This window comes from Dama dama, chromosome 21 (assembly GCF_033118175.1).
Source record: "Dama dama isolate Ldn47 chromosome 21, ASM3311817v1, whole genome shotgun sequence".
Classification (NCBI taxonomy): domain Eukaryota; kingdom Metazoa; phylum Chordata; class Mammalia; order Artiodactyla; family Cervidae; genus Dama; species Dama dama.
In genome coordinates, this window is record NC_083701.1 from 65,327,750 (window position 1) to 65,349,378 (window position 21,629).

Consider the following 21,629-nt stretch of genomic DNA (forward strand, 5'->3'; position numbering starts at 1 on the left):
GCAGTCAGGTATTTTAAACATCACTTTTGAAGTAGGTCCTGTAGGCCCCATTTGAAGATGAGGAAACTAAGGCTCAAAGTTAAGAATCTTGGCCACCATGAGACCCTGGAAAAGCACAAGGACAACAAACTCCCACTTAGATCTTCTAAGCTCCTGTCCTTTCCATATCTTACAGGCACTACAAAGGAGCAAACGGGCGAGTTTCGGGGATGCTGGACTATAATTAGACAAAAAGTGTACCTTTCCCTCCACAGGCTTTGCATGAGAAGTTTGTCCTCTGCAGTTCCCAAATAAAATTCTAGAGAATTTTAGCAAAAATACACTGGATTTCTCACTCTAAGAGGGGACAGGAATAGAAAACAGTATCAGAGATGCTAGAAGCCTCCATCTTTGAGAGGAGAGAACTGTACGCCAGATTCCGTGATGACAAGGATAAGGGACTTCCCATACTCTGTGTATCCAAGGGCAGTGTGATCCCACAACAAATTCTCCCAAAGCCAGGCCAGACACCTAGCGGCTACAGCTCAGCTACCAAGACCCACTTACTACTTCATAGTTATTTTTCTTTAGCTCATAAAAAGACACAGGTAATTTAAAAGGTGTTATTTTTTCCTCCATTTTCTTAAAATAAAACTATATTGTTACAATCTTAACAACCTTTCTAAAAATCACTAACTGATAAACATTTAGTTTGATAAAACTGAATAGAATACAAATGAGGACAAAATTAACGTTGTCTGGATTCAACAGCAACCCCAAGATGCAGTCACAGTCTCAATAGAGAGATCTGTAAAATTAACAATAGTACCAAACCCCAACTTTGCCCAAGACCATAAAAAGCACACTTTTCCTTGAGGGATGTGAACCCCCTCACATATGTTCACTTTGACATTGTCTCTGGTCTCCAGCTCAATACATTTAACTCTCCGACAAAATAAAATGGAAAAAGAAATTTTCAAATCTGCATATAAATATACTTTGATTTCATGGTTGTTCTGGGTCTAAGCACAATCTATCTTTACAATTTAGCATCTAAAACTGATCCCACATATTCTAGATCAGTGATTCCAAAGTTGAATTAGAAAAACAACAACAACAATAACTATGGTTGTGGTGTATATATGTGTGCGTGTGTGTGGTGTATATATGTATGTATGTATATATATATATATATATATATATATAAAATACTACTCAAGCATAACAAAGAATGAAATTTTTCCATTTGTGGTAACATGGATGGATTTGGAGACTATTACACTAAATGAGGGCTTCCCTGGTAGCCCAGCTGGTAAATAATCCGCCTGCAAAGCAGAAGACCCTGGTTTGATTGCTGGGTAGGGAAGTTCCCCTGGAGAAGGGATACACTACCCACTCCAGTATTCTTTGGCTTCTATGGTGGCTCAGACAGTAAAGAATACACCAGTAATGCAGCAGACATGGGTTCAACCCCTGGGTTGGGAAGATTCCCTGGAGGAGGGCATGGCAACCCGCTCCAGTATTCTTGCCTGGAGAATCCCCATGGACAGAGGAGCCTGGCAGGCTATAGATCATGCGGTCCCAAAGAGTTGGACATGACTGAACGACTAAGCACACAGCACACACATACTAAATGAAATAAGTCAGATAGAGAAAGACAAATATTGTATGGTATTGCTTACATGTGGAAACTAAAAAATACAACAAACTAGTGAAGGTAAAAAAGAAGCAGTCTCACAGCTATAGAGAACAAATTAATGGTTACCAGTGGGGAGAGGGAAGGGAGGAGGGGAAATATAGGGGTAGGGTAGTAGGAGGTACAAACTATTAGATATAAAATAAGCTAAAAGGATATATTGTACAACATGGGAAATATAGCCTATATTTCATAATATAAATGGAATATAAGCTTTAAAATTTGTGATTCACTGTATTGTGCACTTGTAACATATAATATTGTTATATGTTATATGTTATATGTCATGTTATATGACATCAGGTCGCCAAAGTATCGGAGCTTCAGCATCAGTCCTTCCAGTGAATATTCAGGGTTGATTTCCTTTAGGATTGACTGATTTGATCTCCTTGCTAGCCAGGGGATTCTCAAGAGTCTTCTCTCCAGCACCACAATTTGAAAGTATCAATTTTTCAGTGTTCAACCTTTTTTTTATGGCCCAACTCTCACATCCATACATGACTACTGGAAAAACCATAGCTTTGACTATATGGACCTTTGTTGGCAAAGTAATGTCTCCAGTTTTTAATAGACTATCTAGGTTTGTCATTGCTTTTCTTCCAAGGAGCAGGCGTCTTTTAGTTTCATGACTGCAGTCACCATCCATCATCTGCTGTTGTACATCAACCATGTGTCCATAATAAAGAAGAAACTATGGTTGCACCTACCTTCATGAAGGAAAAGTTTCTTGAAAAGAAACTGTAAGAAATTATAGGATAAATGATCCCAAGATATGTTTAGTTCAGAACAAGAGCATTAAGTGTGCAGGTAGACAGGGAATGAATACACAATATACTTCTGTATCACAGACTGTCAACAGCTAAGTGGTTTTCTCTAATAAAGGGAACAGAGATCATGGCTCAGGAAACACTTTCATTTGTGTTGCTGGAATTTCTCTTTGTGATCATGTATTAAGTTCCTCTTCCCCATTCTAGTAAATCATGAAGCATGTTAATCATATAAAAAATAGATACAGTATAGACATACTTCACCCTCTTTACATCTTAATATTTTGTCATCTCTGCTTCAGTTCTTTTTTCCTTGAATAAATATCCATAGAGCACAAATCTGTGATATTTTACCTCCCCCATCTCATTCTCTTTTTTCTCCAGAGATAATGCTTATTATCTAAATGTGATGTTCAGATTACACATGTGTTTAAACCTTTACTATATATAAATGTATAAACACAGCATTATTTGAAAGTTCTTTAACTTCATATAGGATTTACTCATTTGTATAACACCTCTCAAAAAGTAGCAACTCATACTCCAGGAGCACTTGGAATTTCTTCTGTCCCAGAGCATTTTGCTAGAGTCAAACTTTTAAAATTTTTTAAACTTTAATATTACCTCATTTGTACTTTCAATGAATATGTAAATTGGAGTGGAGGAGGAACAGTGTGAGGCTCCAAGACATCACCAAGATACAAGCAGACAAACACACCACTGAGTTGGTATCTCGAGCCAAAGTAGCACCCAAATCCATTAACGTTATGTCATCCCCTGGTCCGTCCTACCTTGTGCTGCTGATACCTGACTCTGCCCCTAAAGTCCAACTTGGTTTCATCCCCAGACTTCAGTACCATGCATATAGGTGCTCTGGTGGCCACTCATAAAATCCTACGACAGCATGACTCAGACCCAGCCTTGAGACCGATGTGGAAGGCCAACCACACCTCTGTTACCAGCCCCATCTTCCCAGGTTTCACTCCTACCAAGTCCTACTGTGGAGGGCATGCGAGAGCATTGCCACGGCATAAATAAACCTCATGCCAACCAAGTGAGGTCATGTGGTATGAAAAGAAAGTGAAAATGAAAGTCGCTCAGTCCTGTCCAACTCTGCAATCCCATGGACTATGCAGTCCATGGAATTCTCCAGGCCAGAATACTGGAGTGGGTAGCCATTCCCTTCTCCAGGGGATCTTCCCAATCCACGGATCAAACCCAGGTCTCCCACATTGCAGGCAAATTCTTTACTAGCTAAACCACCAGGGAAGCCCAAGAATACTGGAGTGGGTAGCCTATCTCTTCTCCTGCAGATCTCCCTGACCCTGGAATCGAACTAGGGTCTCCTGCATGGCAGGTGGATTCTTTACCAGCTGAGCTACGAGCCCACATGGTACGACCAGTGCCATATGAGGAGGAAACTGAGAGAAGTCCAAGTGTCAGAAACCCATGGAAACACTCCCAGGGGGCCACCTGCAACAGGGCGCGAGTCTGGCTCAGCAGTTCCTTCTTTACAATTGAACTAGACACAAATCAATAACTGCACAGTAAGAAATCTGATGGCACCAACTGTGTCATGTAGCTTAGCAAATATTACATGCAGGAAAAAAAACCCTACAAACAACTGAAATATCAGTAATAAAGGACTCAGATAATAAAATGCTACGCGCCAGGCACTGAATGCATTATATGTATTATCTCACTTTGTCCTGACTCTAACCCTATGAGGTAAACACTGTTATTATCACGTTTCTGCAGAAAATACAACACAGCCTTTTGAAGGTTAAATTATTTGATAAAGGTCACATTGCCAATTAGCAATCAAATCAGGAGACAACCTCAAAGCCATGTTCTGAACAATTATACTGCACAGTCATTAAGAAGCATAGAAATGTTCACAATGTATTGTAAATGCATATAAACATCCAAATGAAGAAAAAATAGAAGATGTATATAGATCAAAATGTTCTTAGCTCTTACCTTTGGGCAATATGATTTCATGTTATTTTGTATTCCTACTTGTGCTTTTCTTTAGCTTTTGAATTTTTACATTTGAAAAGAAATGCATTACTTTTTAAAATCAGGAAAATATTGTTTTAAAGAACTGTATGGAACTGTATGGAACTAATGGCACATCATTAGTTATTTAGTTTTTGTTTAGACCAGGTACAGCACTACTCTACCCAAAGATGAGTGCTGAATAATTGTTCTTTGGGATGAAAACAATGCATTAAATACAGTCCGAGAACAAATGACTTGTTCCATGAACTGAGAGAGACAGCCGAGAGCCTTCTCAGCAAAGTCCTGGATGTTTTGTGGTAATTTCACCAAAAACTAGAGAAAATCCACTTGAAGAGTAAGGTTCAGGGGCAGCACAATATGGAAGTCTGAACTTTTTGAAAAACATACACTTTGCAAAACATTCTTTTACTAAAAGCTACACTAGCTTTAAAGTCATTTGGATCATAGTAAGACTGATAGAGATAGATCACAAAATGGCAGCATAAAGAAGGAGGTGAACTTTATTTATAGTAGACAACGAGGTTAGCAGTTGCATGTGAAGGCAAGACTGGAAATTATTTCGTTGATCTGGTATGATCAAGAAACTATGAGCTACTGTTTGGTGCATTAGATATTTTAAAACCAAAAACCTAGACATCTTACTTTAAAAACTCTCAAGAATTCTCATATCAAATACAAATTACACAATTACTAGTAATAATTATAAATACCAAGGAAATTGACCCCAAATCATTCGGACAAATTTTTAACTGTCCTGGTCACATGATATAATAACAAAGATTAAAACTCAAAACTCTTCATAGCTAGTTCTTTATGCTTTACTAGGAGATATCAATTTGGTTACTATCTAATCTCCCCTTCCCTTCTTTCCTTACCCTAGAAATAATTTCTGTCCTAAGAAAGGTAAGAATGCACATGATGACCTTAGCAAGGTTTTCGGCAGTCTGCCTTTGTACCTTCCCAGCCCTATCATATCCCCTTCTTCTCTCTATAAACATGCTCCTCCAGTCATCAGGCAAATTCATCAGACACTTTCACATCCTCATGGCTTTGCTTCTCTTCTTTCCAGTCGTAGGAATATCTCTTTTTCCTTCTTAGCCCCAGGGAATCCTTCACCCTTCAATGTCATGTCCCTCTACAGGCTTGTTTAATCCACACATGCAGCTTCTCTATGTTGCCATCTTATTTACACCAGCGTTTCTCCTTGTTTGACTCATCTGGGTATCATTGCCACCTAATCCTGTGCTGGGCATACAGAGGGTGCCAACACAACAACCAGTTGCTGCCCTTGCCATGTGAGAGATGCGACCCTCAGGGCCTGGAGAGGAAGAGGTTATTCGCAGCTCTTGTCTGAATCAAGCTCACAGTACATTGATTTGACAGATAAGTAAACATGAATCACTGTTATGGCAGTATCAGTAGAGAATTCCATTGTTTGTAGAATTTAACTAAAGAAAATAAGAAATGTCCCATAGGTGAGATTAGTGACCATCCTGGCCCACTGCTAACATTTTGTGGCATTTGGGAACGTTCTATAAGAGAACATGAAAGTTTTCTATGGAATCACCCTCAAAAGGTCAGTGTATTAAAAACTAACCCAATTTCGACTGTCTTCAGTCTAATTCCTTCCCTAATTCTCTTCTTTCTCTGTGGTATCATTACGGTTTTTTTATTAACTCAGACTCGAAAGCTCTGTAATCTTTAATTCCTCCCATTCCTGATCTCTCATATCCAAAATGTACTCATAGATCTTTATTTAATAATATTCATGGAGGAATCCCCTGGCAGTCCAGTGGTTAGGACTCAGCACTTTCACTACAGGGGCCCAGGTTCAATCCCTGGTGGGGAACTAAGATCCCACAAGCCACACAGGCTGACCAATATATATACATGTCTCCATTTATGAAATCATTATCCAAACTGTTAGTCACTCAAATCTGAACTCCCTGTGATCTTCCTCCTTTCTCATCTATTTGTCATAGAGCCAAGAGAATGTTTTCTGAAAAATGTTTATCCAAAAATTTCCCTTATTTATAAGTTCACAGCAGTTCCCACCAGTTATAAATCTGATCTGGCCCTGTCTTAGGTTTTCACCATTATTTAGACATCATCTTCTGTCATTTATATGCACCTTTCATAAGTGTCCTACATATTACCTTGTCATATATAAGGGTGAAATAAAAACTTATGATCACCAACAAAATTTACTTCTCAAGGTCTTCTTGGAAGAATTCCTATGGTGGGTGGCCACAAATCTGATAATTCTTGGGCCCAGTGGCAACTAACAATGATTAAACATAATTTAAACAAGTTTTGACAGTTTTACCGTCAACTTTCTTTGAAAACACTAGGTGGATGCCATCTGGTCCTAGAGGTTTATTTATCACTCACTTTGTCAATCAGGCATTGAGAATCCAATGTATTTACCAGTAGTCTGTCTAAAACCTCTAAGCCATCTACTTCTAAAGAAGAAAAATCTTAATGTTTCCTCAGAAACATGTTTCAATTTGATGATATGAAATTCTAAAACTTCCTGGAAAATGTATATGCAAGTTTTTTTCAAACAAAGAAAATCAAGAATGTGAGGAGTCCCACAAGCCTTGGCCTATTGAGTGACCCTGGAGAAATCAAAGTACCTTTAGCTAATCGATATCACTGATGTGTTTTCCCAATAGCCATCAAAACAACACTGATTCTGAGGAAACCATTTTCAATGTGAAAATGAAAGTGTCAGTTGCTCAGTCATGTCCAACTCTCTGAGACTCCATGGACTGTAGCCCACAAGGCTCCTCTGTCCATGGAATTCTCCAGGCAAAAATACTGGGTAGCCATTCCCTTCTGCAGAGGATCTTCCTGGCCCAGGGATTGATTATGGGTTTCCTGCATTGCAGGTGGATTCTTTACCATCTGAGCCACCAGGGAAGCCTTTCAATGTGAAACACATCACAAATATCCCCTCTACTGCTCTAAGAGTACAAGACATGTGCTCACCAACTTGCTTCAAATGACTGTAATTCTAAGAACACAATGAGGCTGTCAAAGAGGACCTTTACAGACTAAGAAAAAGGCAGCAGTTCCAGTTGTATCTAAAGCAATAACCTGACAGAGCTGCAAAGACATCAGCCTTGGACCACCCTGTTGGTGAGGCAATGAACCAGAAACTAGGAAGCAGGAAACGAAAGAAGACAAAATAAAAAGACAGAGTGCAAAGCAAAAAACAAAAAGAAAGAAAGCATGAAATAAAGAGAGTAATAAGAGAGAATGGCAGAGATGGTTAGCACAGAGAGGTACAGAGAAAGAAACAACAGAGAGAGCACAAACAACAGGGATACAAAGAGAAAGAGAAATAAAGATTCACAGCTGTTGAGAAGAAATATCTAAATTTCCTAGTGCTTCATGATGTAATTCAATACTAACTGTAGTCTTTTGATTACTGAACACGTTTCTTAGGTTCATCCACAACACCAATTATCAAAAACCTATAGTTATTAACCAATGATATTGTCCATTAGTAAAAGGGAGTCAGAGATTTGTTAAAGGAAAGGACAGGATGAAATGTGAGCTGGAAAAGGGTGTTTTTTAGAAAGGATACCTGGGTATTATCAACCTACATTATTTCATCATCAAGTCTCTAGGGAACACCATCCATACATTCAGATTTAAAAAAAAAGCTTCTTCCTAGAAGATTTTCCAAAAAATTAAACTAATGTGACCTAAGGGTCTGACTATGCTAAAGGCTACACAAAGCAAAAAAAAAAAAAAAAAAACGACATCATCCCTGCTTTCAGAAGTTTTGAAAGTTAAAAGATAAAAATGACAAATATTGTATATTATATTCAAACTAAAAACATATAAGTAAAAAGTAAAGATTTTACATTGTGTAAACATAAATCTAAGTGATTACCATAAGATTATGGATGAAGAGGTAACTGGATAATGTTTAAAAAGTAAAAGAGAAATGGTTTCCTTTCCTCTTGGAGAAAATAACAAATTACCCAGATGTCTACCTTAACCTCATGGCTCATAGACAGGCAGGTGGATCAAAGTACTGGGCCAATTATACTCCTTAGTTTATAGTATACCATCCTCCTTGGCCTCTTCAAGGCAAATATTTTATATGCTTGTTTTCAATTTATTTATTCTATTTCCCAACCTGGGGATCTGGTAAAGAGACTGAGAACCCACAGAGAATTTGACTTTGGAGGCCAGTGGGATTCGATTACAGAACTTCCACAGGACTGGGGAAACAGACTCTTGGAGGGCAGAAACAAAACCTTGTGTGCACCAGGACCCAGGAGAAAGGAGCAGTGTCCCCACAAGAGACTGAGCCAGACTTGCCTGTGAGTGTCCAGGAGTCTCTGACAGACGCATGGGTTGACAGCGGCCTGCTGCGGGGTCAGGGGCACTGAATACAACAGCCCGTGCACAAGACCCTTTAAAGGAAGTCACCATTATCCTCATTACCCCCACTATGATTTGGCCTTATGCCAAACAACAGTAAGGGAACACAGCCCTGCCAATCAACAGAAAATTGGATTAAAGATTTACTGAGCATGGCCCCACCCATCCATCAGAGGGAAGACAGAAAGAAAACCACAGTCACAGAAAACTAACCAAACTGATCACATGGACCACAGCCTAACTTGATGAAACTATGAGCCATGCCCTGTAGGGCCACCCAAGACGGATGGATCATAGCAGAGAGTTCTGACAAAACAAGGTCCACTGGAGAAGGGAATGGCAAACCACTTCAGTATTCTTGCCTTGAGATTCCATGAACAGTAGGAAAAGGCAAAAAGTAATTGTACCCAAGTACTTCATTTTGGACTCTTTTGTTGACTATGAGGGCTACTCCATTTCTTCTAAGGGATTCTTGCCCACAGTAGTAGATATAATGGTCATCTGAATTGAATTCACCGATTCCAGTCCATTTTAGTTCACTGATTCCTAAAATGTCAATGTTCACTCTTGCCATTTCCTGTTTGACCACTTCCAATTTACCTTGATTCATGGATCTAACATTCCAGGTTTCTATGCAATATTGTTCTTTATAGCATTGGACTTTACTTCCATCACCAGTCACGTCCACAACTGGGTGTTGTTTTCACTTTGGTTTTATCTCTTCATTCTTTTTGGAGTTATTTCTGGTTCCAAATTGGGAAAGAAGTACATCATGGACATATATTGTCACCCTGTTTATTTAATTTATATGCAGAGTATATCATGTGAAATGCAGGGCTGCATGAAGCACAAGCTGGAATCAAGATTGCCAGGAGAAATATCAATAACCTCAGATATACAGATGACACTACTCTTATGGCAGAAAGTGAAGAGGAACTAAAGAACCTCTTGATGAAAATGAAAGAGGAGAGTGAAAAAACTGGCTTAAAACTCAACATTCAGAAAACTCAGATCATGGCATCTGGTCCCATCACTTCATGGCAAATAGAAGGGGAAACAAAGGAAAGAGTGAGAAACTTTATTTTCTTGGGCTCCAAAATCACTGCAAATGGTGACTGCAGTCATGAAATTAAAAGACGCTTGCTCCTTTGAAGGAAAGCTATGACCAACCTAGACAACATATTGAAAAGCAGAGACATTACTTTGCTGGCAAAGGTCTGTCTAGTCAAAGCTATGGCTTTTCCAGTAGTCATGTATGGATGTGAGAGCTGGACTATAAAGAAAGTTGAGTGCCAAAGAATTGATGCTTCTGAACTGTGGTGTTGGAGAAGATTCTTGGGAGTCCCTTGGACAGCAAGGAGATAAAACCCATCAATCCTAAAGGAAATAAGTCCTGAATATTTATTGGAAGGACTGATACTGAAGTTGAAATTCCAACACTTTGGCCACGATGCAAAGAACTGACTCATTGGAAAAGACCCTGATGCTGGGAAAGATTGAAGGCAGCAGGAGAGGGGGACAAGGGAGGATGAGATGATTGGATGGCATCACTGACTCAATGGACATTAGTTTGAGCAAGGTCTGGGAGTTGGTGATGGACAGGGAAGCCTGGAGTGCTGCAGTCCATGGGGTCACAAAAGTCAGACACGAGTTAGTGACTGAACTGAACTGAACCGATTCTATTTTACCCCCATTCTTCATTCCTACCTCCAACCCATGTCCTGGGTAGGTAACCATTCTAAAGATATTATTTGCATATATGTCTTTTTGTAAAATGTGAACTATAATTCTCATACATGAAAAATTATATTTTTATGTATGCAACTATATTATGTATGTCATTATATTTTTTATTACACAGCTTTATACATGTAAGATATAACAATATAATACATCTATGTTGATATATATATATATATATATATATATATAGAGAGAGAGAGAGAGAGAGAGAGAGAGTTCAGTTTGTTGCTTCCAACTTCTACCCTGGGGGGCATCTACCACATTTTACATGTCTACTCTCCCAGTGATGGACGTCCAGATGAACCCTACCCCCACAAATAAGGCTACAATAATCATCCTGCATTCATGCCCTTAGGTAGTACATATGTATACCTGTGTGACAATTTCTTTGGGAAATATACTAAGGAAGTGAATTACTTGCTCACTGGGTATGAAAATATATTTAAGTGGACTAAATATTACCAGTTTGCTCTCCAGAATGGTGGCACCATGCTTCATGCCCACCAATCAATGTATAAGGGTTCCTATGTCACCACAGCACTACCAAGGAATTTTTACATCTCAGCTGTAAAATGATCTCATTATTTTTAAAACTTGCATTGATCTGATTACTAATAAGTTAAGATCTCTTTATACACTTGTCAACTTTCAGGCTTCCTCTTCTTTATTGTTTATTGTTTATTCAGAGCCTTAGTCCATTTTTCTAATAGGGTCACTGCCTTTTTCTTGTTGATTTCCAGTAGTTCATAGCCAACATATTAATCTCATAACAATTTTACACAGTGTTAATATCTTCTCCCATTTCTCCATCCGCCTAACAGCTTTGTTCATGGTATCTTTTATTAAATAGAAACTTAATTCTGATGCAATCAAATTTAGGAATGTTTTCATCTTACAGTTTGTGCTTTTTAAGCTTTGTTTGTGTGAGAGTGTTAAGGCACATAGGAGACAGATATAGTGTCCCTATTCTTGAGGAAACAGCCAAGAGGAAAACAGATACACCTGCAGAGTATTGGCAGAAAGATCCACCAAGAGGCAAGGTGAAGAGGGAAGGCCATTGAGAAGGTATGACTTGAGACATGACTCTGCCACATATTATATGCTGTGTTACTTTGGACAAAGGGCTAAACCTCCCAGAACCTGCAATGGGTAAAGTGTCAATAACACCTATTCCAAAAGACAACATGTTACAGAATCTGCCCGATGACTAGTGTATAATAGATGCGCTTTCAATAAATGTGAGTTCCTTTGCCCCCTTTCTTCTCATTCCCAATCCTGATGTGATGCTGAAGAAGGGAATTTGCAACTTGGGACACTTTAGAATCAGATCCTTCAGCTGACCCCACACCTCCAAATTCCAAGTATCATCAGTGGACATAGGCTCTTGAGAGCACTTCTGCCCATATCGCATTAGGCATCAGACAAAGATTAAGCCCTGACAAAACAAACAAACAAACCAATTTAAAAAAAAAACAGTGAAAATGCTCTTTTCCTGATGATACCAAAGGAGGAAAAGAGGACAGGTGCAAACAACTAATTATCTGATGATAGGTTCTTGGGCATAAATTAGCACCTCACTAAGAAATGGATCAAATGTAGAAGGCCTTCATTTGATGGATATGCTGGGAGTAGGCAGGAGGGCTATTTTAAATTCCCATAAGATTAATATGGTGAGAATTTGGTATAAGATTATGCTGTAGCTTTCCAGGCTTTCTGATCCATGTTGCTAAAATTTTCAAAAAGAATACACTGGTAAACAACCTCACCGTGATTTGATTGATGTTCATTTATCCTCCTCTTTCCCTTGTGCCTTTAGCTCAGCTGCAAAGCAAACTTTAAATATCTTTTTAAAATCTGTAATATTTATCACAATCTACTCATCAAATCAATATCTAATTAATACGCATTAGTATTACATTACTAGGTGTAGTGCTGAAGGAGATACAAAGATGATTAAGATGTGCTTTTCCCTGGAGTAGGTCACGGTTTCTCAAGAGATAACCATGTAAACAACAACTATAGTAAACTGTGATCACTGTATGACACAGGCAAACAAAAGTGCTATGAGAATGAAGATGAAAGAACAATTACATTTATTTAGGTTGGGGTTCAAGAAAGACTTAGAGAAGAGATCCACTTTAAATGAGTCTTTAAAATGGGTAGGAATTCTCTAAACAGAGAAGGATTGGGTTGGGTTAGCAGAGACCCAGGCAGCAGTTTTTAAAATCAAGGAGGGATGAATATGTCCAAGCAAGAGCAGTTAGGATCACGTGGCTGAAGCACAGGGTGGATGGCTTGGGAGAAACTAGACACAAGCCTAGAACCACAGTCAGGGGTCACTTTTTAAAAGGTCATAAGGATCTGAACTATACTCTGAAAAATGAAAAGCTTTTAGGTCAGGGAGTGACACAATGAGATCTCTATTTCACAAAGACAACTGAATCAGCAGTATGGAAACTGATTAAAATGAGCCTGGCCTCGGGAAAACCAGTTAGCAAGCGATTATACCACTGTCGGCAGGAACCTGAGAGTGGAAAAGTGGAGTCACGTGACGTTTACTTCTCAGTGACCAGCTGAGTGCTGGAGTGAGATAACTGGAAACATTCATTCAACAAATATTTCTCAAAACTTTTCTGTATATGAGATACTATGTTAAGAGCTAAGACACAGTTTCTCAACTTTGGCACTACTGGCATTTTAGAATGGATGATTATTTGATGTGGGTAAAGGGAGGCCTGTTCTGTACACCATGAGATGTTTAGCAATATTTCTGACCTCTACCCATTAAAGGCACTGCTGCTCAGTCATGACCATTGAAACTGTGTCCGGACATTGACAAATTTCCCCTAAGGAGCAAAATTATCCCCCGTCGAGAACCACTGAAACTGGGATCTCTAATTCTAAGAGGCTTATTACATGTAGAGAAATGCTTATGACATAAGCAAGTATAGGGTACAAAAAAGTGAGAAAAGAGGAAGTTGTCAATACTTCTTTGGGGATGAGTAAGCACAGAAAAAGTCTCCATAGAAGAGGAGACATTAAAGCTGAATCATTAAATAAGGGCATTCCTGGCATGGAAAAACAGACTGGTTCCAAATAGGAAAAGGAGTACGTCAAGGCTGTATATTGCCACCCTGCTTATTTAACTTATACACAGAGTACATCATGAGAAACACTGGGCTAGATGAAGCACAAGCTGGAATCAAGATTGCCAGGAGAAATATCAATAACCTCAAATATACAGATGACACCACCCTTATAGCAGAAAGTGAAGAAGCACTAAAGAGCCTCTTGATGAAAGTGAAAGAGGAGAGGGGAAAAGTTGGCTTAAAATTCAACATTCAGAAAACTAATATCATGGCATCTGGTCCCATCACTTCATGGCAAATAGATGGGTAAGCTGTGGGAACAGTGACAGACTTTTTTGAGGGGGGGGGGGGCTCCAAAATCACTGCAGATGGTGACTGCAGCCATGAAATTAAAAGACGCTTGCTCCTTGGAAGAAAAGTTATGACCAACCTAGACAGCATATTAAAAAGCAGAGACATTACTTTGCCAACAAAGGTCTGTCTAGTCAAGGCTATGGTTTTTCCAGTAGTCATATATGGATATGAGGGTTGGACTATAAAGAAGGCTGAGCACCAAAGAATTGATGCTTTTGAACTGCGGTACTGGAAAAGACTCTTGAGAGTCTCTTGGACTGCAAAGAGATTCAACCAGTCTGTCCTAAAGGAAATCAGTCCTAAATATTCACTGGAAGTACTGATGCTGAAGCTGAAACTCCAATACTTTGGCCACCTGAGGTGAAGAACTGACTCATTTGAAAAGACCCCGATGCTGGGAAAGATTGAAGGAGGTTTGAAGGCGGGAGGAGAAGGGGACGACAGAGGATGAGATGGTTGGATGGCATCACTGACTTGATGGACATGAGTTTGAGTAAACTCCGAGAGTTAGTGATGGACAGGGAGGCCTGGCGTGCTGCAGTCCATGGGGGTCTCAAAGAGTCGGACACAACTGAGTGACTGAACTAAACTGAACTGGCAGGTGACAAAAACATGAAAGTAGGACACGACTGAGTGACTGAACTAAACTGAACTGGCAGGTGACAAAAACATGAAAGTAAGATACCATATATGATATTAGCAAAATTTTGAGGCTCTGAGGCTGAGCACCTGGGTGATTGGCAAAGATATTAACAAAGAAGAGAAACACTGGAGAGACAGGATGCTCAGTTTGTGGGTGTGCAAGACACCCAGTAGTTCTCAGAAATGCAAGTAGAAAGTCTTCTTCCAGCTTTCCACAGATAGCTCACAGAGTCCTAACCTGGACACACAAATTAATACACACTATAATACTGAAGTCTAGAAATGGAAAGTTTAAAAACATTAGCTCCATAGCATGTGCCTAGAATACTTCTGTTTTAATATTTTGATTATCTTCACCCATCCCTTGTGGATTCTCAGAAAAACAACAGCCTTTCTAACCTAGAAAGATGTTATAGACTTATAAGTCAGCCATTTTTCATTTTATACGTGACAAAATTAAGGCCAAAGAGATTAAATGACTGGGCCAAGGTCACATAACTAGGTGGCTAAACCAAGGATACAGCATGGGTTTCCAGGGAGATGAGCTCTGGACCATAATACCTGTACCTAGAGGTCCTTTTATGCAGACCTTACTCTATCTCTCATGGGAATTTTCCCACACCTGATCCAGCCTAACTCTCCAGTCTTCTCAGAGCTTAAAATAGCCCAGTTGCCAGACAATTGTTTATGTACCTTGAGCTCCATGGAAGAGGGAATGGGGTGAAAGTGAGTCTCAGAACACTACAGTAGACTCCAATGAGTAAAATTCACTTCCCCTTGGGTTTTTAAGGCCCCAGGAGTAATCAGTAACTTGGCTTAGTTTTCCCAGGCAGAGAGCCAGAGAAGAGCAGGCCCAGCTACAAATGCAAGCAATGAGGATAAAAAAGAAAGGGAAATGAGAAAAAATGTCCAAAATAAGGTACAGACACTGGTATCATCACAGTACAGGTACCAGCAACTCTTGAGACAGATCTGCTTCAGTCAAATGCATAAAAAAGGAAATCTTAGAAGTGAAAATAACATTAAGTTATTCGCATGTGAGGCAATATAGTCTAACGACTAAAAGCACAAACTCCGGAATTTGACGCTTGTTCATGCCTGAACTTGGCCTCTCACTAGTTGTGTAACCCTGGGCAAATTGTCTAATCTTTTGTAGTCTGCTTTTCTCATTTGTTGAAAACAAAACAAACAAAAACGTGTAGACCTTTAAAGACAGTTAAGAGAGTTAAAAAGGAAATATATATGTATACACACACACACACACACACACACACACACACACACGCACGCACTGGTGTCTAACACAGATGAGTGACAACAGAAGGCAATTAAGCAAACCCCTAGTTGACAATATAGAACCCAAGTAGAGGGGTCTCTAAAACCTTAGAGTACTCTCTCAATTATTCATACACCTCAGAGAGATCACAACTAGCCATCCCAGTGGTATATCCAGAATGTTGGAGTGAGAAACTTGGCAGATCTTCTTCCCCATGAAACATTTAACTGGGAAAAAATATTTTTAAAAAATCACTTAAAGTCTCTCAACATTGTACTAAGGGCATACAGCAAGTGGAGAAACACTCATTCAAGAAAATACACTATTAATAAATCTAAGTTAGAATTATGAGTCTGTAGCTTTTGGCCATGATCTGCTTCCTTCTCCCATCCCCAGTTCCATGTTACAGAAACTCTATTCTGGTTACTTCACCCCATTTCTCTACCCAGCCTCTACTTGTCTGGTGGAAACACTATACTAAGTATAGCCATGAGAAAACTGGAACCTGATCACCGCTATCTTAGCTTGTTCATAGGCAGAGGTCCCACGGTGGGACAGGCAAGCTGAAAAGACCAGCAGCTACCACCCCTCCCTCCTAGCACCTGCCAGAGATGTCACTCTAGGGAAGTAGGCCACTGTCACTGTGCTGAGCTCCTAGGAACTCCCAGGGAAGAGGTAAGCCAGGTGGATGAAGTTCTTAACCAGGGTGGTGATTTTATTTGGAACAGAAAACAGAGAATTCCATACCTAAGGATGTTGTTGCAAATGATGGAGAGCTTGGGAGACACGAATACTTCATGATACTGGGAGTTTCATGATACTGCTAGCAATAAGCTAAATGGAAGAACAATCAGAAACTTAACAACAGCAACAAAAAAAAAAAAAAAAAAAGGAGAAACAACAACCAAGAAAAGCCCTCCCTGGATCACAATAATGCCTGGGGGTTGGGAAGGCTATATGCACATGTTCCTACTTAGAAACAATTGAAACTGGACATGGTCAGGTTGAAAACCTTTTCCAAGCTGCACACAGATGCCTCAGCAAAGGGCAGAGGCCCTACTGGCACAGAGGCTTAAGTGCAACCTCTAACCAAATACTGGCTGTAAAACAAGCTATTCTGACACAGGGGGGAAATATGATTAAGCTAGGCTTAATATTAAAATCATCTGCATCCTCGCAAGCTGGAACACTATGTGCATGTCCAAGGCTGTGACCTCTCAAGACTGATTGGAGAAGGGATGTTCAAGCCACTAGGCCCTGACTGAACCTGGGGCAAAATCATAAATTCATTAGTTTTAATAACAGCCCTTAAACAACAAACATCCAACAATAAAGGGTAAAGATATAACTGGCTAAGGGGACCTAAGCACAACCTTTGGCCAGTAAATGGCTTGTACAAACCTCAGGATGACACCTAGAGAGCCAGACTAAAGGAAAAATAAAAGCACCGTGAATAGGGACGTCAGAATCTGCACACTATGGGAGAAAGAGACTTCACAAAGTTAGTAAAACTAACTCATTAAGCAAATAAAGGACAAAACAATAAAAACAACATCACCTCCAGTGGGCAGTGGAGAAGGGACAACAATCAGTATTCAGAATTGCTAAAATACATTATTTAAAATCAGTTTTAAACAACAACAACAAAAAAATAAATGGGACATGAAAAGAAATAGGCAAGTGTGACCAATACACACACAAAAAAGCAGGCAAAAGATACTGCCTGGAGGGGGTCAAGTTGTCGCAGACACAGACTTCGAAGCAGCTATTATAAATATGCTCAAGGAACTAAAGGAAACCATACTTAAAGGATTAAAGGAAGGTATGGTGACAATGTTCCATCAAATGGAGAATACCAATCAAAAGACAGAAATGAGAGAAAAGACCAAAAGGAAATTGTGGAGCTGAAAAGTAAAATAACTGAAAAGAAAAAATCAGTAGAGGGACTCAGTAGTATATTCAAGTTATCAGAAGAAAGAATTAATGAATTGAGTGATAGATTGATACAGATTATGCAATCTGAAGAAAAGAGAAAGAGGGGGAAAGAGAGGAAGAAAATGGGCAGAGCCTCAGAGAAGTGTGGGACAGCATTAAGTGCAGCAACGTACTTATAACTGAAGTACCAGAAGGAGAAAAGAGCAAAAAGAGGGTAGAAAATATATTTATAGAAAAAAAACTTGAAAATTTCCCAAATTGATGAAAAATATTAATCTATAAATGAAGTTCAACAACCTCTAATCAAGATAAAAGGAAAGAGATTCCCACCTAGATACATCAAAATCAAAACACTGAAAACTGGAAACAAAGATAAAACTCTTGAAATCAGTAATAGCAAAATGACTTGTCACATAGAAGCATACCTCATTTTACTGTCCTTCACGGTTACTGTGTTTTTCTTTTTAACAAATTGAAGGTTTATGGCAATCCTGTGTTGAGCAAGTCCATTGGTGCCATTTTCCCAACTGCATTATTTTTTAATTAAGGCATGTACATTTTTTAGACACACTGATATTACCCACTTAAAGGACTATAGTATAGTATAAATATAACTTTTACATGTACTAGGAAGCAAACAAAAAAAAATCATGTGACTCACTTTCTTGCAATATCCACTTTATTGCAGAAGTCTGGAACCAAACCACAATATCTCCAAGGTATGTCTGTATAAGGGAATTGCAGTAATGGGAACAGCTAACTTCTCATCAGAAACAATGGAGGCCAGAAGACAATGAAATGAGAAATTCAAAGTGTCAGAAGTAATAAAAAACTGTGATTCAAGAATGTGATGAGAGCAAATATATACACCACCATATATAAAATAGAAAAATAGATAGCCAGTGAAAATTAACTCTATGAATCAGGGAGCTCAAACTGGTACTCTGAGATAATCTAGAGGGGTGGGATGGGGTGGTAGGTGGAAGAGAGGGGACATATGCATGTCTATGGCTGATTCATGTTGATGTATGGCAGAAACCAACACGATATTGTAAAGTGATTATCCTTCAATTAAAAATAAATAAATTTAAAAAAGAATCCAATGAATTTGCAGGGCAGGAATAGAGACACAGACCTAGAGAACAGACGTTGGACACAGCAGGGTAACGAGCTATTGTCCAGCCGCTCAGTCATGTTTGACTCTTTGAGACCCCATGGACTGCAGCACACCAGGCTTCCTACACCATAACCAAGTGGGATTTAGCTCAGGAATGTAAGGTTGGTTTAACATCTGAAAATCAATAAATGAAATGCATCCAATTCAATGGGGAAAAAATAGTCTCTTCAACAGGTAATGCTAAGACAAATGAATAACCACAGCAAACGAACAAAGTTGGACTCCTACCTCACATCTAAAATTAACTCACAAACCTAAATTTAAGAGCAAAAGTTATTGAACCCTTAGAAGAATAAATAAAACTAGGAATAAAACAGGAATAAATCTTTGTGACCTGGTTTAGGCAATGGTTTCTTAAACATAACAGTAAAAGTACAAACAACAGAAAACAATTAGAGAAATTGTGCTAATTCAGAATTAAAGACATTTCTGCAGGAAATACTACCATCAGGAAAGTTTAAAAAAAACACACACAAAAACAATCCATAGAATGGGAAAGAACATTAGTAAATCACACTGATAAGAGACTTGAATCCAGAATACATGAAGAGCTTATGCAATTCAATAATAAAAATTCAATTAGCACAATTAAAAACTGGGCAAAGTGATTTCCCTGGTGGTACAGTGGTTGAGAATACACCTGCCAATGCAGGGGACACAGGTTCAATCCCTGCTCCAGGAAGATTCCACATGCCAAAGAGCAACATTCTATAAGCCCATGGCCACAACTACTGAGCCCATGTGCCTAGCTAGAGTCCATGCTCGGTAATAAGAGAAGCCACTGCAATGAGATGCCCATGCACTGCAACCAGAGAGTAGTTCCCACTCGCTGCAACTAATGAAAGTCCACACACAGTAACAAAAACCCAGTAGAGTCAATAATAAATAAGTAACTTAAAAAAAAACTGGACAAAGGCTTCAAATGTATATTTCTCTGAAAAAGATACACAAATGGCAACATGAACATGGAAAGGTGCTCAAAATCATTAGCCATTAGAGAAGTGCAAATGGAAACCACAATGAATATCACTTCATACCCACTCTAACCAAAAAGATAGAAAACAAGTTCTGACACATATGTATAAAAATTAGAACACATGAGTAAAAATGTAAAATGGCGTGGTCAATTTGGAAAACAGCTTGGCAATTCCTCTGAAAGTTAAACAAAGAGTTATGATATCCACAAGCAATTTCACTCTTTGGTATATACTCAAGAGAAATAAAGTACATACAAAAAACTTGCACATGAATGTTTATAGCATTATTCTTATTAGCTGAAAGGTGGGAAAAAATGTTCATCAGTTGATCTATGGATAAATAAAATATGGTATATCTATAAAATGGAAAATTTTTCAACAATAAAAATGAATTAAGTATCGATACATGCTACAACATGGATGAATCTGAAATGCATGCTACGTGAAAAAATTCAGTCACAAAAGAAAATACTAATGTATTATTTCATTCATGTGAATTATCCAGAAAAGGCAAATCCATAAAGACAGGAAATAAATTAGTGGTTGCCTGGGGCTTCGGATGGTGGTAGGAAAGGGATGAAGCATGACTGCTGATGAGTTTGAAGTTTCTTCAGGGGTGATGAAATGTTCTTCAGTTAAGATTGTGCTAGTTCTGTGAATATATTAAAAACCACTAAAGTGCAAATGGGTGAGTAATTATGATATGGGAATTATATCTCAATAAAGATTTCTTTTTTGGCTGTGCCCAGTGGCATGCAGGGTCTTAACTCCCCATCCAGGGATCAAACCCGTGCTCTCTGCAGCAGAAATGGGGGGTCTTAACCACTGGACCACCAGGGAAGTCCTGATATCTCATTGAAGGTGCTTTTAAAAAGCTAACCATCTGCTTCTCTACTGGATGTTTCTCTTGGCATTAGAGAAGGTCAAAGGTTTCTATAAAGTTTTTAGAAAATCTCAACTGTTTGTTTTTTTTTTTATCAACTACAGCTAACCCTTGAACAACACAGGTTTTAACTGCACAGGTCCACTTATACGTAGATTTTTTTCAATAGTAAATACAACAGTACTATATGATCTATAGTTGGTTGAATATGCAAATGCAGAAACTCACGGATACAGAAGAACCAAACCATAAATATGGAGGGATGACTATAAGTTCTGTGCAGATTTTTAACTGTGTGGAGGGTTGGTGCACCAACTCTACTATAGTTACTGTGTCATAGGAAAACAGTCCATGAATACATGCATAGTCCATGAACAGTCCATTACTGATCAATGGCTCACTGTTGACTGCTTATATGTTCCTGATCTAAGCATTTATATTGTCTGATGAAGCTGAGACTGAGTGCTGCTGAGTAAAGACAGAACTCCATCCTAGACAACTCCTTACATTAGAGGCCTTGAGTTCTGTTAAAATAATTACTTCAAATCAATTCAATGTGCAAGGCTCTGTCCCCTATTTCATTAATTCTAAGAAGTTCTATTCATTGAGGCCCCTTGAAAGAAATCATAGCTTTTGTGACCTATTTACATATATCACATTCTCTACAAAATGATACTAATGTTATACT

General features: G+C 38.8%; 1 protein-coding gene across 3 annotated transcripts in view; it reads right to left on the reverse strand.

Annotated features, from left to right (window-relative positions):
• CPQ (carboxypeptidase Q) overlaps nt 1-21,629 on the reverse strand; it is a 526,376-nt gene that overhangs the window by 382,791 nt on the left and 121,956 nt on the right. The gene's annotated exons all lie outside the window — the stretch shown is intronic.